We start from the raw sequence: 21,208 nt of genomic DNA, 5'->3' as shown, positions 1-21,208 counted from the left end.
CTAGAAGGCTTTTGAATAACACTACCTGGGAAATCACCCTTCTTTGATATAGGGAAAGGAGATTAGAGAACAGCATTGTATATGAACTTCCCTTAGGACTATTAGAAGTGAATATGTAATTTCTGTTTGCTTCTCTAGGATATTCTACCATGCTTCCAGTTTTTAGTCCAGAAAAATTCTTTTCTCATGTATCCAAGAAAAGGTAAACAGGAATTTTTTTTCTGGTTATGTCCCCAAACACATATAGCTCACATTTGCTTCTATTCCTGGCCAGTCTAGCTGGGAGAATAGCTGCTGGGGAATAAGGAGGAAGATGAAAACAATTCAACTCATTCTGATATGGTCCATAAAGAAAGGCCAAAAAGTTGAAAAAAAGTCGAAAAGGAATAATCAGGTCTATCAACTCACTTTTCTAGGTATGCATAAAAGAGGCCTACACCCTAAAAATCCATCTTCCCATGAATCTGAAGCAACCAATCCATCTTAAGATAATACTCAGATGTTTAAAATCCATCCCAAAAAAGGGCAAAGGGAAGATTCCAGAGCAACTATAATTATCCTTCCATATCACGGGGTTTTAAAGGTAGAGCACCCCTAAGATATGGGAAATTCACATAAAATTTTTTTACCTTCCCTTTGTACCATGGAAGAAATCTGCATTATTATGGTACTAAAAGAGAAAATATGTTGAAATTATACAAGATTATATGTATATTTTATGTATTTCTAAACTTTTTTCTGTGTCATCTGTGGCCTTCATGTGTCTGCAACTTCTTCAAAACTCTCAAAATTTACCACTTAATTTCTTATGCCAATCCACAATATATCAAAACCAGGATGGATAAAGACACAATGTGGAAAATATAACTATAGTACATTTGGAGAAAACTTCAGTCACAAAATCTTAATTAGGAGTTTTTTGTTCTCTTTAGCAAAATATTAGTGAGCATACCTCTTTAGCAAGACCTCATTATATTTAATCAGTCCAGAACTAAACATTCTCTTTCCCTTTGTCCATTTTCTGACCTTCTATTTCCCATATATATCTTTTTCCCCACCTCACTTATGCTGGAAAAGGACATGCCAAATTTCTAGCCAAAATGGCTATTTAAATAGAGGCAGACCACACAATTCCCACACACTTACTCCAGCAAGACCCCAAAATACACACCAGAATAATGACCAAGAAATCCAATGAAAAGCTATTGTAAATGACTTCTTCTTCCCCAAAACTACACAAAATGTCAGCCAGAAACCCACAGATAATGAAAAAGGGGGACTTCTAGCAGATGGGTACAAGCACAGAAAAATAAGATGATATTCTATAGCATGACTAGAGGAAGATCAGAGACATTGTAGTCTATAAAATTCTGTATCTAGAGAAAGTTTCAGGTCATCAGAAAACACCAATGTGATAATTCTGGAAGCTCTAGGGAATGACAGCAACCAGTACAATATGAAAGACTTCAACTAAACATAGCTCTACGACTCTAAGTTGAGTTGACATATAAGACCCTTAATATCCAGAGCTCTGAACCTCAAGAATGTGGGAGATGCTAATCCTCAAAAAGTATAAGTACAGAAACTCACTGGATCAAAGGGAAAACCAAACAGGGTCAATCACTTTACCCAAAAGTTCTGCAGGAGTAGAGACCTGCAGGAGTAGAAACTGGCTTTGACAGAAAACTGCAATCCCAAACTAAAGCTGGAAAGAAATATAAATCAAAGACTAACCAGTGTAAAAAAAAATATTATAGATCTAGAAATTGCTCTCCCAAAGAAAGAGCAAGTAATTTCTTAACAATGACTTCATAAATGACTAAAAGGAAAGAAAAAGAATTTTCCAAGGATTATATGAATATATAGAAGAAAAAAAATTTGAAATGATTTTTAAATGAACAAAGAAAAAATTAAGAGAAGAAAAAACAGTAACATACTCTTTGAAAACTAGAATATACAAAATAGAAATCAATAACTCCATGAGATTCCAAGAAATATTACCAAAAAAAAAAAAAAAAGGTGAAAGATGATTGATATCAAAAAAAAAAAAAAAAAAAAAAAAAAAAGAAAAAAGAAAACTAGCCTGAAAAGCAAGACAATGAGATATAATTTAAGAATCACTGGCTCCTTGAAAATCATGATTAAGAAACACAACAAAAAACCCACTAAATACTATTTCAAGAAATCATAAATGAAAATCAGTCTATTAGAACCATTTGACAACATGAAAAATAAAAGGAACCTACTGATCACCTCTTAAAATAAACCTCAAAAGGAAAAATTCTAGAAATTCCATAACCAAAATTCAGAACTCCCACTATCCAAAAACAAAAAACAAAACAAAACAAAAAACTTCAAACATGAAGAAAGCAGTTCAAGTATCAAGGAATCACCATCAGGATCAGTTTCTACTTTTTTACGGGAGGGGGTCTTAGAATACAATAATCCAAAAGATAAAGGAGCTAGGCTTACAAACAAAAGCAATGTACTCAGAAGAGCATGATACTCTAGGAAAGAAAATGGATTTTTAATGGTATAGTTTACTTTTATTTTTTATGAAAAGACCATAGCAAAGTAGGGCCTTTGAAATACAAACAAAAGAGTAAGGAAATAGGTAGAAAAGTAAATTTTTTTGAGCATTTGGAATGGGCTGTATTATGATGACATAATCTTATTGTTATGCCACAGTTCTCAGTTTCCATAATTATCCTGCCCCAGTCCTGACTCAGTTTCCCTGCTTTTCAGTGCTGCAAAACCTCCCCTCTCTCTTTATCAGAATATTTGACAAGGATAAAAGATCTTATGTTTTAGAATATCAGAATGTCTCTCCCCATCCCAAGTTATCGGAATGTGAGATACCGTCTTATCAAGATGCCTCTTCTCATGTCTGGGGTGCCTCCCCCTGATTATGTCATCTCATCTCCAGAAGCTCACCCCACCCTGTCAGAGTCCTGTTCCCATCTCAGCACCCTGACTCCGCCCCTGCCTCAGTCTACCCCCTGAGTCTGAGCCATGTGTATATAGGTCATTGAGAACTCACATTGCTCGATTCTTGGAATCTCATTCAGCCCTAGGAAATTTGGTCCCAGTAAATCTCTCCCATTTAATAAATTATTAAATACTCTCTAATCTCTATCTTGCTCAGTTTCTTCAACATTACATTATCATTCCCTTGGGGAGAAAATAAAACAAGGTTCCCTTCAGAACCTTAATGTCTTCAAAAAGTACTGAGGGAATTAAATATGAAAAAACAGAGGATCTAGGGGGTAGACTACTTCTTTTCTAGAGATCTGAAAAGAAGAAAGAGAAGGGAGGACAAAAAGAACATACTGATGTAGAAAGGAGGAAGAAGGAAGTAGAACTTGATACTTGTCATAGTTGCTTGAGAAGATTAGAAATAGGAAGGGGTAAGGTAAGTGGGCATTAGATGAGCCTCATCATGACAGAGGTGGATAACACACACACACACACACACACACACACACACGTTTGATGTAGAAACAAATCAAAATCAACAAGGATAAAAACTGTAGATGATCAGGATGAATCAGAACATTTAGGAAGGAATAGTCCCAGACAAAATAAACTCCTTAATCCTGAAATGGGAAATAACAAAAAGAAAGAGATTAGAATCTTAAAGGTATTCCCATTCGTTGAAAAATGGCTAAACAAATTGTGATATATAAGTATAAAAGAGTATTACTGGACCATAAGAAATCATTTCAAAAAATCATTTCAAAGAATCATAGGTAAAATGGACTGCTATAAAGTGAACTAATACCAGAATACCAATCTCTACAAGATCAACAACAGTGTATAGCACAGAAACTTTTAAAGCCCAAAGAATACTGTTCAATTAAAAGACAAACCATATCACCAGAGGACCCTATGACAAATCATCATATCCATCTCCTGGCAGAGAGGTAATAGACTCAGGGTATAAAAAGAGAAATATATATTTTCAGACATGGCCATTCTGGGAATTCATATAACTTATGCTTATTGTTAAATTACATATGCTTATTGTTTACTAAAGGGATTTTGCTCTTTGGGGCTTTTAAGTGGGGAGAGGGATTAGAGGGAAAAAAAATGGAGCTAACAGTAGTAAATGATGATAGGTCATTGAACCATTTTTCAAAAAAAGGGAAGAAATGGAATGAAAGAAAATTCAAAAGAAAACAGTATAAAGAGTTTGGGAAATAACATAAATATATATATAGTTTTATATATATAATAATATAAATATATGTTTTTTTAAATGGTATGAAAGAAGAAAAATATGATAGACAATATCCAATATTTTTTATATTGCAATGTGTATATAGAAATGTTCTCTTATGTCTCTGTTTCTGTGTCTCTGTCTCTCACTCTGTGTATGTGTGTGTGTGTGTATGTGTGTGTGTGTGTGTGTATATATATGTGTGTGTGTGTGTTCTCCCTGTCTCCTTTCCTCCCTCTCCTGGACATCAAGCACATCACTTGAATTTCCTCTTGTTCTATTCATCATCCTTGCATTTCACAGACCATAACATTCCTCCTTGACCAGCTCTCCTATATGCATTTTCTCCCTCATTAAAAAGTAACTTCATTGAGGAAGTATTATCCCAATTTTAAATTTGTATCTCGAGAAGAATGTTTTTTAAAAGAAATCAGCAGAAAAATAAAATGGTAACAATTTGTAAAATATAATTATTTATGTTTACCTTTTCTTCAGAACAGCTAAAATAAGTCTTATATTGATTGCTTTTTAATCATAATGAATTGCTATACTTTTTTGCCTCAAACCTGAAGTTATTTATTTTTCTTAAGAAATTTTTGTAAGGAGGTATTGCTTATTTTAACTTGGGTTGGGACCTTCAGATAGTATGCATTAAAACACTATATTATATATTATGTCATCTATATACATGCCTAGGTATATTGTATCAGTACATACAAATATGTACTTAAATAAAAAATTTTTCATGACACAAACTTATAGGCTAGGTCCAAACTCTTTCAAAAATTTGTCAATTGTGTTGGATATTGCTAAAAAGAAATAAGCAATTTGTTATTACTTGGGAAGGTTTTGTCATATCAATGTTTCTGTTTTGGAGATCAGCTAGTTAATTATAACATTCACATTTATATAGCATTTTTAAAATTATTTCCTTCATAATTTTATGTATTTCATTTTAAACATTATTCTGAAAGGGAGTTTATAGGTTTTACCAGACTGTCAAAGGGTTCCATAAAAAAAAAAAAAAAAAAAAAAAAAAAAGTGTCAAGAATGCAATTGGGATTGTTTTTATTTCTGTCTCTGTGGTCCTAGTACCTAGCATACCCTAGGTGCTTAATAAATACTTATAAAATTAAACTGTTAAAATAGATATAGTGTCAAGATCTTTTCTGTTGTACTTACTGTTATTACTTACTTAGCTTCATGTTGGCTGGAATTTCCCAGCATCCCCTCTGACCTATACCTGTTTTATTCATAGAAAATTTGCAAAACCTATCTCTAGGCATCTATTTGATCTATTTGTGTGTGTGTGTGTGTGTGTGTGTGTGTGTGTGTGTGTAAGTCTGAAGATCCAAGGCTGAGGTAAACTTCAGCCAAATGGGTGTAAACTTCTCTTGGACTCATCTGAAAACAAGATCGAAATTCCAGTACTAGGAAGACCAAGGATTCTGAATATGTGTAATATGGGCCAAGAAGACTAGAAAACTACAGAATATAGCTCCTGGAAAGAAGGAAGGGGGAGCAGGAGCTGAGAGAACTCTCTTTGAGGAAGAAAGAATATTCTGCCAGGGTAGCATTAAGAAGAGAATCTTCATCTTGGAACACATCCCAAAGCCTCCCATATAATTTATGCCTCTGGCAATAATGTTTCTGACAAAGAAGTGTATCTTCTTCCCTAATGGAAGTATGATATTGTATCTGTTGTAACAAGATAAACAGCCGTTTAAAAAATCTGCGTACTGTGCTCATGCTTTTACTTAGAGATCTCCAAGGCATAAAACATGAAAAACAATACAGAGGAAACAGGCTAAGATCCAAAGATAAATAACAGACAGTTTCTTGCTCTCTTGGAGCTTATAATCGAATGGAGGTGATATCACACAACACAGCAAAATGGGCTACAAATTAGGAGATAGCATGTAAGAGAAGTAAAAGAAAAAGAAAAAAGAAAAACATAAGACCAGATGAAAAAGAGATATCACTTCTAAGTGGCAAGATCAGGGAATTATTCCCAAAGAAAAGACAAGCAGTGCAGCAGGTAGAGCACCAGCCCTGAAATCAGGAGGACCTGAGTTCAAATCTGGCCCCAAACACGTAACACATCCTGGATGTATGACCCTGGGCAAGTCACTTAACCCCAATTGCCTCAGGGAAAAAAAAAAAAAGACAAGGATGTGCTGAGAAATATTGACAACCATGGGAGGATGGGGGGCTCAGGAAAGAGAGGAAGAAGTGAGGAATGTGGCAGCACACATTTTAAAACTTTAAATTGTATCATTAATATTTCCCCATCATGTTCTTAAATGTAGAGACAATCAACAAAACAGATGAAATCCAGATTTGTTTGCAAATATCTGAGGTTAAAGGCCTACCCCAAAAATTTAATTTTTAGCTGAGCAACTCAATGATTAGATAGAGTGGTATTCCATCAGCTGTTTTTAACACACCCCTGAAAGAAGATAAACCCAGATGCTACATGGTGTACTAGACAGCTAGCAAACAACTAACTATTAGTTGAGAAGTCAAAAGGAAAGACAGAGCCCCAAAAGGGGTTTTGGGAAAATACTAAAGGAAACTTTACCTACTTGAAAATTCTGGTACAATACTACCCTGCTCATAACTCCTAAATTCTACACACCATGTGAAAATACCATTCATTTGCAGAAAATGCATGCCCAGATGTAAAGGAAATATTTAAAATCAATCCAAAGGAGATATTTAGAATCAATAAAAACTTACTAGGATTATTATCTATCCATTGTGATGATCAAAATAAAGTAACCAAAAGGAAACCAGTTTGTCTTTTTTGTCTGTTTTAACTCATGGATCCTTGGCCCTAAAGTTTCTTTTAACAATTTTTTTTTCCAGTGCTTTATTTAAAATGCTTATCACAAATGCAAGTGACATTATATCTGAATCCTAATAGTCCTACATAAAACTGTGCTGAAATTTTCCCTGGTTTTGTGGTAATTCCTGATGCTTTTCCATATTTGGGCAGGACTGGTCAATCCATATAAGCATACAAAGTTCAGAATATAGTTTATTTATATGTGTGAAAACATTTATGAATGTATATTGTGCCCAAACCTGCCTACAGAAGCAGCTGATTAATTACCACTCAGAGCTGTCCAAACTGACCTTTCAAAACACCTTTGAAATAAAAATTTCAGAATTGCCAATGTTAAGCAAAAACTCATCTTTTTGATGCAGTAAAATTAACAAAACAATGAACCCATTAGGAGAGAGTTGTGTCTAAGACTGCTACCTGAAAAATTTCACAATGGTAGCTTTGAAATTTATTTTGAAAGGACCCCTCAGGGCCTTGTTGAAACATATGTGATATAATAAAAAAAATAAGCTATGATTTTAACAGGTAAGGCAATGAAGTCTTATTATTGTTCTTGAGTCATCTTTTTTTCAAACAAAGAAGTCAGGATTTGGCAAATAAAAGGCCTTCAGTTTCCCTTTTCAGAGCAGGGATCATGCACATCCAAGCAGACATTTCCTGGAGACCCAATGAAAGAGTTGAAGTATTTACCACCCATTGTCATATGAGAAAAGATTTGATCCATCTAAGAGAATCATTGAATTTTGAATGGAACAGTTTTTAACCTAAGTCTTAGTTCAAACTTCTATGGTTCTCTCTCTTCCATATGATTCCTAATGTATTCCACCAAAAAAAACACATAGCTTCATAAAACTGCTTCACAAAACAACAATAATACCTTATATAGAGAATTTAGGGAACAGCTAGGTGGTACAGTGGATAGAATGATAGGCCTGGAGTCTCATTTTCCTGAGTTCAGGATGCTTGGTGATTAATTGATTATTGCTGTCATTTGTGCAGGAGCTTGTTTGATTTCAACACATCAAATATTTGTTAAATACCTATTTAATCATTTAACTCAATATTTACTAAACACCTAGCACATTAGCTAAGAACCAGTAAAGGAGAGATGAATTTAGTCACTGTCCCTACCCTCAAGAAGATTATAAACTACTCTGGTAAGCAAATAATTACGATAAATTATAGCTAACAAATGTATACAAGGGCAATGTACTTACAATGCTAAGAGAAATCCAAAGATAATTATCAGCATCAAGGAAGGTTTCTTTGAGAAAATAAAATCTGAGTTTAACTTTAAAATAAATAAATGGTCTTTCTGGTCTCCAATTTTTTCATTTAATAATATTTTTTTCCAATTACGTGTAAAAATAGTTTTCAACATTCACTTTTAAAGATTTTGGATTCCAAATTTTTTTCTCCCTTTCTTCACTCTTCCTTTCCCAAGATAGCAAGCAATCTGGTATGTTATATATGTGCAATCATTTTAAACATATTTCCATATTAGTCATGTTGTAAAAAAAAAAAAAATCAGAACAAAAAGGAAAAACCTAGAAAAAAAAAACAACAAAAAAAAAAAAAAAAAAAAGGTGAAAATATTATGCTTTGATCCAGATTTAGTCTCCATAGTTCTCTCTCTGGATGTGGATGGCATTTGCTTTTCCAAATCCATTGGAAATGTCTTGGATCATTGTACTGAAAAGAGCTAAATCTATCATAGTTGATCATCACATAATCTTGCTATTACTATGTACAGTATTCTTCTGGTTCTACTCACTTCACTCAGCATCAGTTCATGTAAGTCTTTCTAGAGTTTTCATATGACTACAGATGGCCTTAATTTCTTTACCTGAAAATTGCCTATTCATATTCCTTTGACACTTTATCAATTAGGGATTGACTCATATTCTTATAAATTTGACTTAGTTCTCTATATATTTTAGAAATGAAGCCTTTACCAGAAACTCTGGCAGTAAAAATTCACCAAGAAAGAACAGAACCACAGTTTCCACATAATCACCACACTACTCTACGATCATGCCCAAGCCCTATTCACTCTCAGGGTGGGGGAGAAAGTCACTCAGATCAAGGCACATGTAGCATGCCAGAAAAGCATTGTTCCTGAGATGGTACTTCTAAATTTCTTTCTATGAGGAAAAAGAAGAAAAAAGAAGAAAAGGAAAAGGAGGAGGAGGAGAAAGAGGATGGTGCAAAACAGTTCTTGACTTCAAGAAGCTTGTTTTCTAATGCTGGAAGACAAAAAATAAAAAGGAGTTAGGCATTTATGTACACAGCATAGTAGCTTGATTTGGAAATAAAGGGGAAATGATGCAACAGCCTGCTTTAAATTTTTGAGATTATTTGACTTGCTAGTTTCAGAAATCTGTCTCATCTGACTCCAAATGACTTTTATCCCTTCCCCTGACACTAGAACTGGATGCAATTTTGACATCAGCTTTTTATTACCCTTCAACTCCCTGCTACTACACATTCCAGACCACAAGAATGGATTTCTAGGGTTTGTTTACAAGGGAAGAGAGATTATACAAATGCTGAAATAATACACCAGGATAAGATAATTAGAAGTATGAATAAAAAAATTAGTTCATCATAGACTGGATAGCACTTGAGTTCAAAGCTATTTTACAATTTCTCAGGTTTGATTTTGCCCATTATTCTCTCTAGTCATGAAATAGCTGGCTCTGTCATGGCTTCTAGAAAACAATGGCTGCTTTCATCCTGTAACACCCTACCTAACTGGGAGTCACCCACCTGAGCAATTGGGATAGAGAACATTTATAAATTCTATAATCCCCAGCTCACTCTTAATCAACCAGGAAGCCTCCTGACCACATGGCAGACTTTTGGGCATTCTGCCCACATTCCTACCTAATCACTGATTATTAGTGTTCTCCCTTACTCCTAGAGCAAAGGAAACCAACAGAGAAATAGATGAGGGATTTTATCATTCCAAAAAAGTGAAGTGGAACATCCCTCTCAAAAGTGCCCAGAGACAATGTGATCCATCACAGATCTTTTGTAGCTTCCCATATTGTATTCAAAGTGTTTTCTATGTTGTATTATTTTTTGTTGGTCAGTCATTTTAGTCATATTCAACTTTCATGATCTCTTTTGGGATTTTCTTAGCAAAAAGAGTGGATTGGTTTGTCATTTCTTTCTCCAGCTCATTTTGCAAATGAGGAAATTGAGGAAAACAGGATTAAATTATTTGCCCAGTGTCATACAACTAATATGTAACTGAGGTCAGATATGAACTCGGGGAAAAATGAGTCTTCCTGACTCCAGGCACTCTATTCATCATACCACCTAACTGCCATTTTACATTATAATTGCAACATATTTGTGCATTAAGTCATACCCCTCTGGCATGAGTATAAGGTTAAATATCAGTACATTGACCACTATCTCACATAGTGCTCCCCATACACAATAAATTGATATTAAATGTGGTTGAATGAATGAAAAAGAGAGGATAAGATATGGAGCATATTTTAAGAGGATGATAAACTAATATACTTTAAGGATGCTGATTTTGGGGGGAATGGAACCAAGATAACAAAGAAAAAAGAAGACATTGCCTAAACTCTTTCGGGCTTCCCTCAGAATCAATACTACATCAAGCCTCTGAATGGATTTTAGAGTGACAGACCCCACAAACGTTTAGAGTATAATAATTTTCTAACCTAAGATATTTTGGAAGAACTTTAGGAAAGGTCTTTCTCAGTTGGACAGGGGTGTATGTGGCGCAGTACAGACTCAGTGTGGGGAGGTCCAGTGAGGAAAGCCTGACGTGAGAAATCTAGCAGGAGGCTCTTGATCAAAATACAACAGTGTTGACTATGCTGTCCTGGTTCAGAAGGCCAGTGAATCAGTAGACCAGCTGTGAGACCATTAGCACAAACACAGAAGACAAATTGTAAGCCTCAAAAACCCAGCATAACAGATGGGACTTGGTTAAGCCACCTAGTACAGTGGGGAAGGCTGCAGACCCATTGGCCTCAGTGCAAACAGTGATATACTCCATCACCGTGCAGAGGAAACTTGGGACAATCTCCTCTAAGTTCTAGGATCTCAACCTTTAAAAATGAGAAAAAAAAAGTAAAAAGAGCTCTGATCATAGAGAGCTACTATGAAGACAGAAAAGACCAGAATGCAAACCCAAAAGAAGACAGCAAAGACAAAATATCTTCAAGTAAAGTCTCAAAGGAGGTTATGAACTGGTCTCCAGCTCAAAGGGCTCTCTTGGAAGAGTTCCAAAAGAATATTAGAAGAGGGATAGAAGAAAAAAATAGTAAAAGAAATGAGCTATGCAGGAGAGTTATGATAATTTGAAAAAAAAAAAAAGCCAACAGCTTGATTGAATAAAACAACTTCTTAAAAATAATTTTGTAAAATGGGTGGGGGAGGGGGAAGAATACACTGAAGAAAACAACTTTAAAAAATAAATTTGGTGAAATGGAAAAAGAAAACAACTCCTTAAAAAATAGAATTGCTGAAATGGAAAATAAAATCCACTGAACAAAACAACTCTTTTAAAAGTACAATTGGTCAAATGCAAAAGGACATAAAAAGTTTACTGAAGAAAATAAGTCACTAAAAATTAGAGTTGGACAAATAGAAGTAAATGATTCAATAAGACATCAAGAATAGTCAAACAAAATTTTAAAAATGTAAAATACCTCATTGGAAAAACAACTTACCTGTAAAATAGATCCAAGGAGATAATCTCAGAATTATTGGACTACCTGAAAGTCATGATAAAAAAACAAAAACAAAAACAAAAATCCAGACAACACCTTTCAAGAAATCATTAAGGAAAACTGTTCTGATATCTTAGAACCAGAGGGTAAAATAGTCATTGAAAGAATCTACTGACCACCTCCTGAAAGAGACCCCAAAATGAATACTCCAAGGAATATAGTAGCTAAATTCCAGAATTATCAGATAAAAGAAAAAATGCTACAAGTAACCACAAAGAAATAATTCAAATATAGAGGAGTCACAATCAACATTACCCAAGACCTAACCGCTTTCACATTAAAGAATTGGGGCCTGGAATATGATATTTTGGAAGGCAAAGTATCTTAGACTACAACCAAGAATCAACTACCCAGAAAAAATTAAGCATTATCATTCAGGGACATTCAATGAAATAGGGGATTTTCTATCATTTCTGATGAAAAGACCAGAGCTGAACAGAAAACTTGATCTCCAAATATAAAACTCAAGAAAAGCATAAAAAGGTAAATAGAAGAAAAAAACACTATTTTTAAAAAAATAAATAAAAATGACAATTCTACCTAAATATACTTATTCAGTGCCATACCAATAAACTGTCAAGAAGTTACTGTATAGAGCTAGGGAAAAAATAATAACAAAATTCATCTGAAAGAACAAAAGGTCAAGAATTTCAAGGGAATTGATAAAAATGCAAATGAAGGTGGTTTAACTGTAGCAGGCATAAAACTGTATTGTAAAGCAGCAATATTCAAAACCATTTGGCGCAGGATAAGAAATAAAGTAGTGAATCAATGGAATAGGTTAAGTTCACAAGATACAATAGTCAATGTCTATAGTAATGTAGGGTTTGATAAACACAAAGGCTCCTGCTTCTAGGATAAAAATTCTGAGATAATCATTCAACAGAAATGTCTGGAAAAACTGGAAAATACTATGACAGAAACTAAGGACTGAGCAACATTTAACACCCTATAGCAAGATAAGGTTGAAATAGGTTCATGATTTAGACATATAGGGTGATTTTATAAACAAATTAGGAGAACAAGATCTGTGAAGAAGGAAGGAATTTATGGCCAAAATTATTGCAAACTATCACAGAATCCCTTGATTTTCTGACCACTATGATCTCTGTTCTTTTTTTGAAAATAATATTTTTCCCCAATTACATTTGAAAACAATTTTTTCTTATTATTCATTGGGATTTTTTTTTTAGTTTTGAGTTTCAAATTTTATCTCTCCCTTCTACCTTTCTCCTCTCACTCAAATGATATGATTTAGGCTATTTGTGTTTAATAATTTAACACATTTCCATATTAATCATTTTGTTCAAGAAGACAAATATAAAAAGAAAGACCAAGAATAAAGAAAGAAAGAAAATGAAAAATAGCATGCTTCAGTCTGTATTCAGACAATATCAGTTCTTTCTCTGGAAGCAGATAAAATTTTTTATCTTGTACTTTTGGAGATTATCTTGGGTCATTGTATAACTGAGAATAATGAAGCTATTCACAGTTTTTCATTGTACAATATTGCTGTTACCGTGTAGCATATTCTCCTGGCTTTGTTCACTTAACTTTGCTATCAGTCCACGTCTTTCTGAAATCATCCTGCTTGTCATTTCTTATAACACAATAATATTCTATTAGAATCATATATATGATAATATTGGAAAGACAATAGTTCTTGTTTCAGTGCAGGGGATGATGGGGGGAGGAAGAGGAATCCACCTTTAACCAGGAAAAAGCAGACCTGGAAGTCAATTTAAATTCTACTTAATCCAACCCTCTACTTACAAAATAATTTAATTATGAAGAAACAGGTTTTGTGGGGAAAGGTGAGCAGTTGGGGGACAGAAGACATGAGTTTATATTCCTGTTCCACTATTTTCTAGCCACATTCAACTCACTAAACATTCCTTAAGAACCTCCTATGATGGAGCTGCAGATATAAATTTCTTCAACTATAAAGATAAAAAACAATAGGATTGAATAATGAAATTATGCAAGTAATGGTATTTGAACCTCTGACTCACAATCCAAGACACTTTGCACTTAGAACATGCTTTGTGTGAATTTGTCTCAAAGAGAGGGAAGAAGAAGGAATAGAATGAGAAATATTTACTACATCCTTACAGAGCAGTCTTGTGCTCACATCTTGAACCTATATCCACCCAGTCCATTCAAGTTTTTTCCCCTGAATACTATCTCCAGGACAACAGTTACCGTGCTTATACTCTGCAAGGTATATTTATAGATTTCATCAGAATAAAGGACCAGTGACTGTTGTAGAGAAACAGCACCTCTGTTCTATACCAAGATAAAGAAAAGAGGAACAAGGATTGGTCAGGATATTATGAGAATACATCACAAGCACCACTATTTCCACCAAGATTAAACCTAGGGGAGCTTGCCTTATCTTAAAGTGGCCAGCAGATAATAATCATCAGCAATAAAAGTAGAAAAGCCCACATTCTAGGGATGGGAGCTTCAGCTACCTTGAGACTCTATGACTTCAGGCCAGAACCACGAAAAGCTGCTGTTTTTTGATAATCCTCTGGCCATTGTGATGGCTTTATTCTTTCAGAATGATAGCTGCAGCAGTTTGGGGTACTTTCTGAACTTCAAACAAATGGGGGAGGGGAAGAGTTACACAAAAGCTGCCAGTGGTTTGTTTGCCAGAAAGAAGGCTCAGTGGGGTTTAATGTGAAAGGGCAGGACGTCAATCCTTTCAGTGTCATTTGTTAATAAAAACAGAGAAGAGTCCCAGGCTGGACAAAGACTTGGGACTGTTGTCCTTGTGGTTTTGCTTTGTTTTATTTTGCTGTGTTTTGTTTGTGATTCTATTTTGGCTTTTTTCATGAGGAATTTGATGAGGGTAGGGGGGTGGACAAGCAAGCCATCAACTGGGAGGCCCATAAGCAACCATGTCAGCTATTTAGCTGGTGGTGCATTGCTTGGCAATTAAGAGTGCAAAGGTCAAGTCTTTTTGTATAATCTATACAGTGCCAAGGACACTGTGGCCACCTCATAATTGTTAATTTATTCTTCTGTGGCCTACATCTTAACTTAATTTAAAAAAAAAAAAAAAGAGGTGTTCACCAGGCAGACTAACATCATCTGAAATCTCCTTACCTTATCGTGATAACTCCCACATAGCAAGTTTGCAATAAATATTTGCTATACTGAATGCAATTGTTTAATCTACTGCTCAGCTAGAAATCTCCTGTTACGTGTTACATGATGTACCTATTCTAAACAGATGCCAAAGCATTCCAGATCCTAGATTATATAAAATGTCCAAGTCATACATGTGTATAAAAATTCCCTACCCACCAATATTGAGATTTCCTATACTCTTCTGTCAAGACATAGTTCTGATTTCTCTTTTGTTGGTGAAATCAACTAATTGCCTCAAAAGCAATGTTTCTAACACTTAATTCCCTGAAAATGAATTCCTATTTAAGTCAAATAAATAACTGTTTGATATATTAGTTAAGACTTAGTCTATTATTATAGTTTGTTCCAGTATAGCTCATGTCTTTTTTTTAATTAAAATATTTATAGGATCAAAGATTTGAAGCTGCAAAGAATTATAGCACTGATCTTATTCAACCCCTTCAATTTGTAGATGAGGAAATCAAATCCAAGAGAAGTGACATAGATTTCACAAGTTGCCAGAGGTAACCAGGTGTGGCAGAGAAGGGATTTGAACACAGATCCCCTAACTTGAAATTCAGTTCCAAAGCTGTACCCATCTTTCTACATAGTACAATGTTAATCGATAGATCAGTCTTCATTTTTGGCCTAATTGCTGGTATTAGTATGACACATTTTGAACCATTCATTCTTTTCATTATTATTATTACTTATTTAAAATTTAAATAGAAAATAGAAAAAAAAGTTATCATGTGCACAGCAAACATAAAGAGAACTCAAAATAGAAAGCAATAAATTTCTTCTTTAGGAAAGCTTATATAATAAATACTACAATTTGCAGATCTGATGCTAAATGAAGTGAGCAGAACCAAGAGAACATTGTACATAGTAACAAGATTTGTAGTGAGCAAATGTGATGGACTTGGCTCTTTTCAACAATGAAGTGATTCAAGAAAATTCCAAAAGATGTGATAGAAAATGCCATCCACCATGCAATGGTGATAGAAAATGCAATGACCATATAAGGTAGCTATCATAAGTCTTATCTATATTTTATGCATGGAATCTTTTATTCCATGACAAACTCTACTTTCAAACTCTAGAAGCAGAGACAAGATGGCGGAGAGGGGTCGTGTCTTTTTCTGAGCTCTCCCCATATCCCTCAAACTAAAAGCAAATTCAGCCTCTGAACTAGTTTTTGAACCCACAAATATTGGGAGTGTAACAAATTTCCAGCAGAAGATAATTTAGAAGATCTCCAGAAAAGGTGTGTTTCAGTTGTCATGGAGGAAGACAAGCTAAGCCCAGACTCTGAGTTCAATCTGCACACAGTCCCAGGGTGGTGTGGGCTACATGTGCTGGAAAATCTACCATAAAAAATCTACAGAAGCATTGGCTACTCTGTCCTAGTTGCAAGCCAGTAGATCAGCAAACTAGTTATAAGACATCCAACACAAAAATAGTGAGCCCCTAAACACCAGAATATCTAATACTGGGGGGGACCTGGCCATGCCCACCTAGCACTTGAAGTTAGTCAGCACTGACCCACTGTCACCTGTAGAGGAAGCTTGGGTAAACTCCCCTTTACCCTAAAAGCAGACCTCAACTTTAAAAAAAAGGAGCAAAAAAACAAAGAACTCTGACCATAGATAGTTTTTATGGAGAAAGAGAAAAACAGATTTCAAACTCTGAGGATGCTAAAAGCAGATCATCTCCAGATGAAGCCCCAAAAGGTGATATAAATTGGTCCTCATTTCACAAGGCTCTCTTGAAAGAATTCAAAAAGGATCTTAAAAAGGAGCTATAAGAAAAATGGAGAAAGGAAATGAGAACTTTGCAAGAGGATTTGGAAAAGGAAACAGAAATCATCTGACTAAAACTCTTTACAAAATAGACTTAGTGAAATGGAAAAAGCATATAACTCCTTATAAAATAGATTTGACAAAATGAAAAAAAAACAAACAAACAAACAAACAAACAACTCCCTGAAAAACAGAATTTGTGAAATGGAAAAAGAAACTCTACTCACCTGATTTTATATATATATATATATATAAATATATATATATATATATATATATATATAAACATATATATATAGATATAGATATAGATATATATAGGTTGAATCCCTTCCTAGTAGAGTCTAAGTTACTTGAGGTCAGAAACTGTATTGTTTTACTTTTTATATCTTTAGCTCCATGCCTTACTTATAGTAGGTACTTAAAAAATGTTTATTGACTTCAATGTGATTAGAAAATAGTGGAGCAAAGATTCAAACTACTGTCACTATTTTTATCCAACTAGTTTTCTCATAAGAAACATTTGTGTGATGATCAACTGTGATGGACTTGACTCTTTTCAACAATGAGGTGATTCAAGGAAATGCCGATAGATTTGTGATGGAAAGTCATCTGCATCCAGAGAGATGGATGTGAACTATGGAGACTGAATGTGGAACTTTGTTCTTTAGCCAATTCCTCAACTCACATGGTGATTGGTTGGAAATATCTTAACAAGATACTTCACCTCTCCTTTTATCCTGTTTTGATGTCTGTGGAAACCTAACTTCTCATACTCCTCACACTATGGATTTATAGCAGCTGTAATGACCTGTGTATTTTGTGGAGTAGGGCAAAGACTAATCTTTAACTAGGACAGGGTAACCAAAGCATTGTTTCAGAATGATAAATTCAGAGGATGCCTGAAGAATTAGAAGATTCTGACAAAATTTTCAGTCCTTTACAAGAAACATAGTTTAGCACTTGGCAAGAATTGGTTAAAATAGGAAATCATCGGATGACTAATCCTTCTTATTCTATGCCGCCCCTATTCCCCCAGCCAAAAAGAAAACCTTAAATTCAACTAAGCAGGAACTTCATGTATATGCTCAGGGGCAGTCATTAAGTCAACAAGGATTAGTCATTTTCTATGTGCCAGGCATTGTGTCAAGTACTAGAAATACAAAAAAAGTCAAAAACAGTCCCTGCTCACAACAAACTCACATTCTAATCAATCAATCAATATAAGAAACAATATCTTACCAAGAACTTCACTGACTCACTGATGAATTCAGTAAAGATTTATTTTAAATTTTGCAAGAATGGGTGCTTAGATTAGTAGACACACCTTCGAAACTCCAAAGACAACATTTTTATTTCCTGTCCTAAAACATAAATCCCTCCTCTGATTCCCCATTAATTGGATATTACAAAAGTTACATGACATGAATCTCCACCCCACATTACATAACCAGTTCCTGCCCTAAAGAAGCTTACATTCAAATCTCAGGCAACCACCTCTGATTAAAAAAGTCAGTCCCTGTCCCCAAGGAGCTTACATTCTTTTGAGGAAATATAACTTCCATCCTTGATTATTCTTTGACATCCTCAGGGTTTTCAGTTTTCTAATTTAAGTTTTGTTTTTCCAATTTAATTTTCATAACTGTGGAAATCAAATAAATGCCCATCCATTTTTCATAATTTCCCTCTTTTTCTTCTTTTTTTAATAATTTGGTTTCCACATCCTTTTCTAACCCCTCACATTTGGCTAATATTTTTTATATCCCACTTCATAAAAGTCTATTAACCCCTGCACCAATCTCTCTATACAGGATGGATAATTAATCATTTAATTCTTTGCTAATTCTTCTGACAGGGCTGTACTAGGAGTTAAACTATCTGCAATTGTTACACCTTTTCTCCTTCTGTCCAATAACCTTTCTTGAGTCATTCTATTTTCTCATGCCATTCTGTTAAATACATCTAACTACTCTGCTATTCCCTTCACTGCCTCTCTAATGCTACTTATCCAATAATATTTATTCATCAGACTAGGAATGACTAAACCCAGAACTAGATTTCTAGCCTTAAATTCAAATGCCAGGGTAAGAGGAATAGCCAATTGGATCAGTGCACAGATGTCCACTCAATTCCCAAGCAAACCATGTTTAAAACTGCTGCCTTTACAATACCACCCAAGGATTGCTTGGGATATACTCTTTCCTAAGAAATTGCCAGAGCTACCCTCAGTTGTATTCCAAACTTACATGCCACCACAATCCCTAGATTTTGGAATCTTTCACCCAGCCATGATAGACAAAATGATTGTTCTCCAGAACCAAGAGGCTAGTATAGCCTTTTTATTCCCTCACTGAAAAGAAAGGTAGAACAAAGCATTGAAATTCTCCCTGAGAATGTTATTTGGGAACAGGAGGAATTCACTCTCATGTTTTTCCATACCCAAAGGGATTAATATCATATGGGTATGGGGCAACCCATAGCATAAACATAGAAATTGCTTTTTGTTCAGACTTTACAAAATACTTTACCAATTCTACCCAGTCATTGGTGTCTATCACTTGCCTTAAGTCCTTGAGTTGATTCTATATCTTCTTAAGAGATCTATACCTATTACATCTATTCCAAATTTACTCTTTAATCTGCATTTTCTAAATGTCCAGCCCTTATAGAGAACCAAACATTACTCCAAATTGGACAGTCGGTTCCGTAAAATCCTCTTTCTCTATTAGGACACAAATATTTATTGTATCCACTTGTCTATGGCTAGTCAAGCCTTTACAATTCTGTAATTTGACAAGCATCAAACTGAACTGTTTGTGAGATATCTTTCTCAGTAATATTAACCTAAATGATATCCCCATGCTAAGTCTCAAATACTACTGTAGTAGTAAAGTAGCATTAATTCTATATAACCTTCCCCCTTCACAGGATGGATGAACTCCTTACAAGTTACCCACTCAGATACTGGGTAGTTTGGAGTCCATTTACCAACTACTTCCAGTTCATTCCCAAACCAAAGAGGAACAAAGTTTTGGGGGGCGAGGAGAAATGATATCACCTTTTAAAACTACTTCCTGATAAGAATAGGCATTGAGCTAGGTCATCCTATTTGGAGAAGCTTGAACTGATTAAAGATTCAGTTGTTGAGTCAGATTACTGAAGCTGGTCAATACAGCTGTCTAGTGTTGGTCATTTGAAAGTGAATTGCTCAAAGCCTAGAGGAAAACAAATCTAAGAGAACATTCTTTGAAGAGGCTGGACTGGATATAAGTCCATATGCAGTGGCCCTGGTTCTTCCCAGTACCCTTTAGGGAGAGAAACTTGAAAGCTTAATTTAAGAAAAATTCAGGTTAGATTGAATCAAGGTGCCTAATAGACAAACACAGACTTAAAACAGAGATACCAAACAAGTGTTTTTAAATCCTAAAAGGGCCAGATTTTTTCCTTTTGTAATTCAACTGACTGAGAGAAACATAGTAGAAAAACAGACTCACACTCAAACTGCTCAACTCACTCAAACTCAAACATAAACTGCTTTTAAATTCCTTTTCTTTCTGACTAGTACAAAGTTGTGCCTTCCCCACTTCCTGGAGAACCTCTTCTCTTCCAGAGCTCCAGTGTTTCTTTACTAGAGTTTCTTGTAAATATCTCTTGGGCAGACCCTTCCTGCACTCCATCATGGAAATCTCCACACTCCTGTGTTCCCAGATTACTAATATTTACTCAACCCTAGATTTCCTGACATCCCCCTCTTCAGGAGTATATGAGAGGTATGTCCCTTGAGTTCCCACTCCTTGATGCCATTAAATTCTCTCTCTTACCAATTTGTCTGACACCTCAGACCCAGTAAGATGGCCTCAGCAACCAAAGGCAATACTAGATAATCCATGTTCTTAACCATTGGTCTGTGCACAGACTTGCCTTTTTCCCTCCCGAATTTTCCTAGATTTATCAGTGACTTTCCTTATCAACATGGTCCTAGGATCTTGGACAGTCTAGAAGTGGGGGATGCTGGAGCCAAGTCACAAGGCTATTGAAATCAACTATCCACAGGACTTGTCTCCTCATGCTTCAACAGGGCCACCCACAACTCATAATGCCTGGATTCCAGACATAGCCCCCATTTGTAGAAAACAAAATATCTCACCAAGAACTTCACTGACTCATTGATGAATGCAGCAAAGATTTATTTTTAAATTTTTGCAAGAATGAGTGCCTAGGTTAATAGACACACCTTTGAAGCTTCAAAGGCAGCATTTTTATTTCCTATCCGGAAGCACAATTTCCTTCCCTGATTCCTCATTAATTGGATATTACAGAAGTTACATGACATGAATCTCCACCTCTTATGACATAGCCAGTCCCTGCCCCTAAGGAGCTTACATTCTTTGGGGGAAGATAACTTTCATCCTTGATGCCCTTGGGG

The 21,208-nt window shown here is 35.0% G+C and overlaps 1 long non-coding RNA gene across 2 annotated transcripts in view; it reads right to left on the bottom strand.

Moving 5' to 3' along the window:
* The window catches only part of LOC116420638, a 99,589-nt gene that overhangs the window by 56,769 nt on the left and 21,612 nt on the right, over nucleotides 1–21,208 (bottom strand). The window lies entirely within an intron of this gene.

The sequence above is a fragment of the Sarcophilus harrisii genome, chromosome 1 (assembly GCF_902635505.1).
Source record: "Sarcophilus harrisii chromosome 1, mSarHar1.11, whole genome shotgun sequence".
NCBI classification, from domain to species: Eukaryota; Metazoa; Chordata; class Mammalia; order Dasyuromorphia; family Dasyuridae; genus Sarcophilus; species Sarcophilus harrisii.
This window is presented reverse-complemented; position numbering and strand designations above follow the sequence as displayed.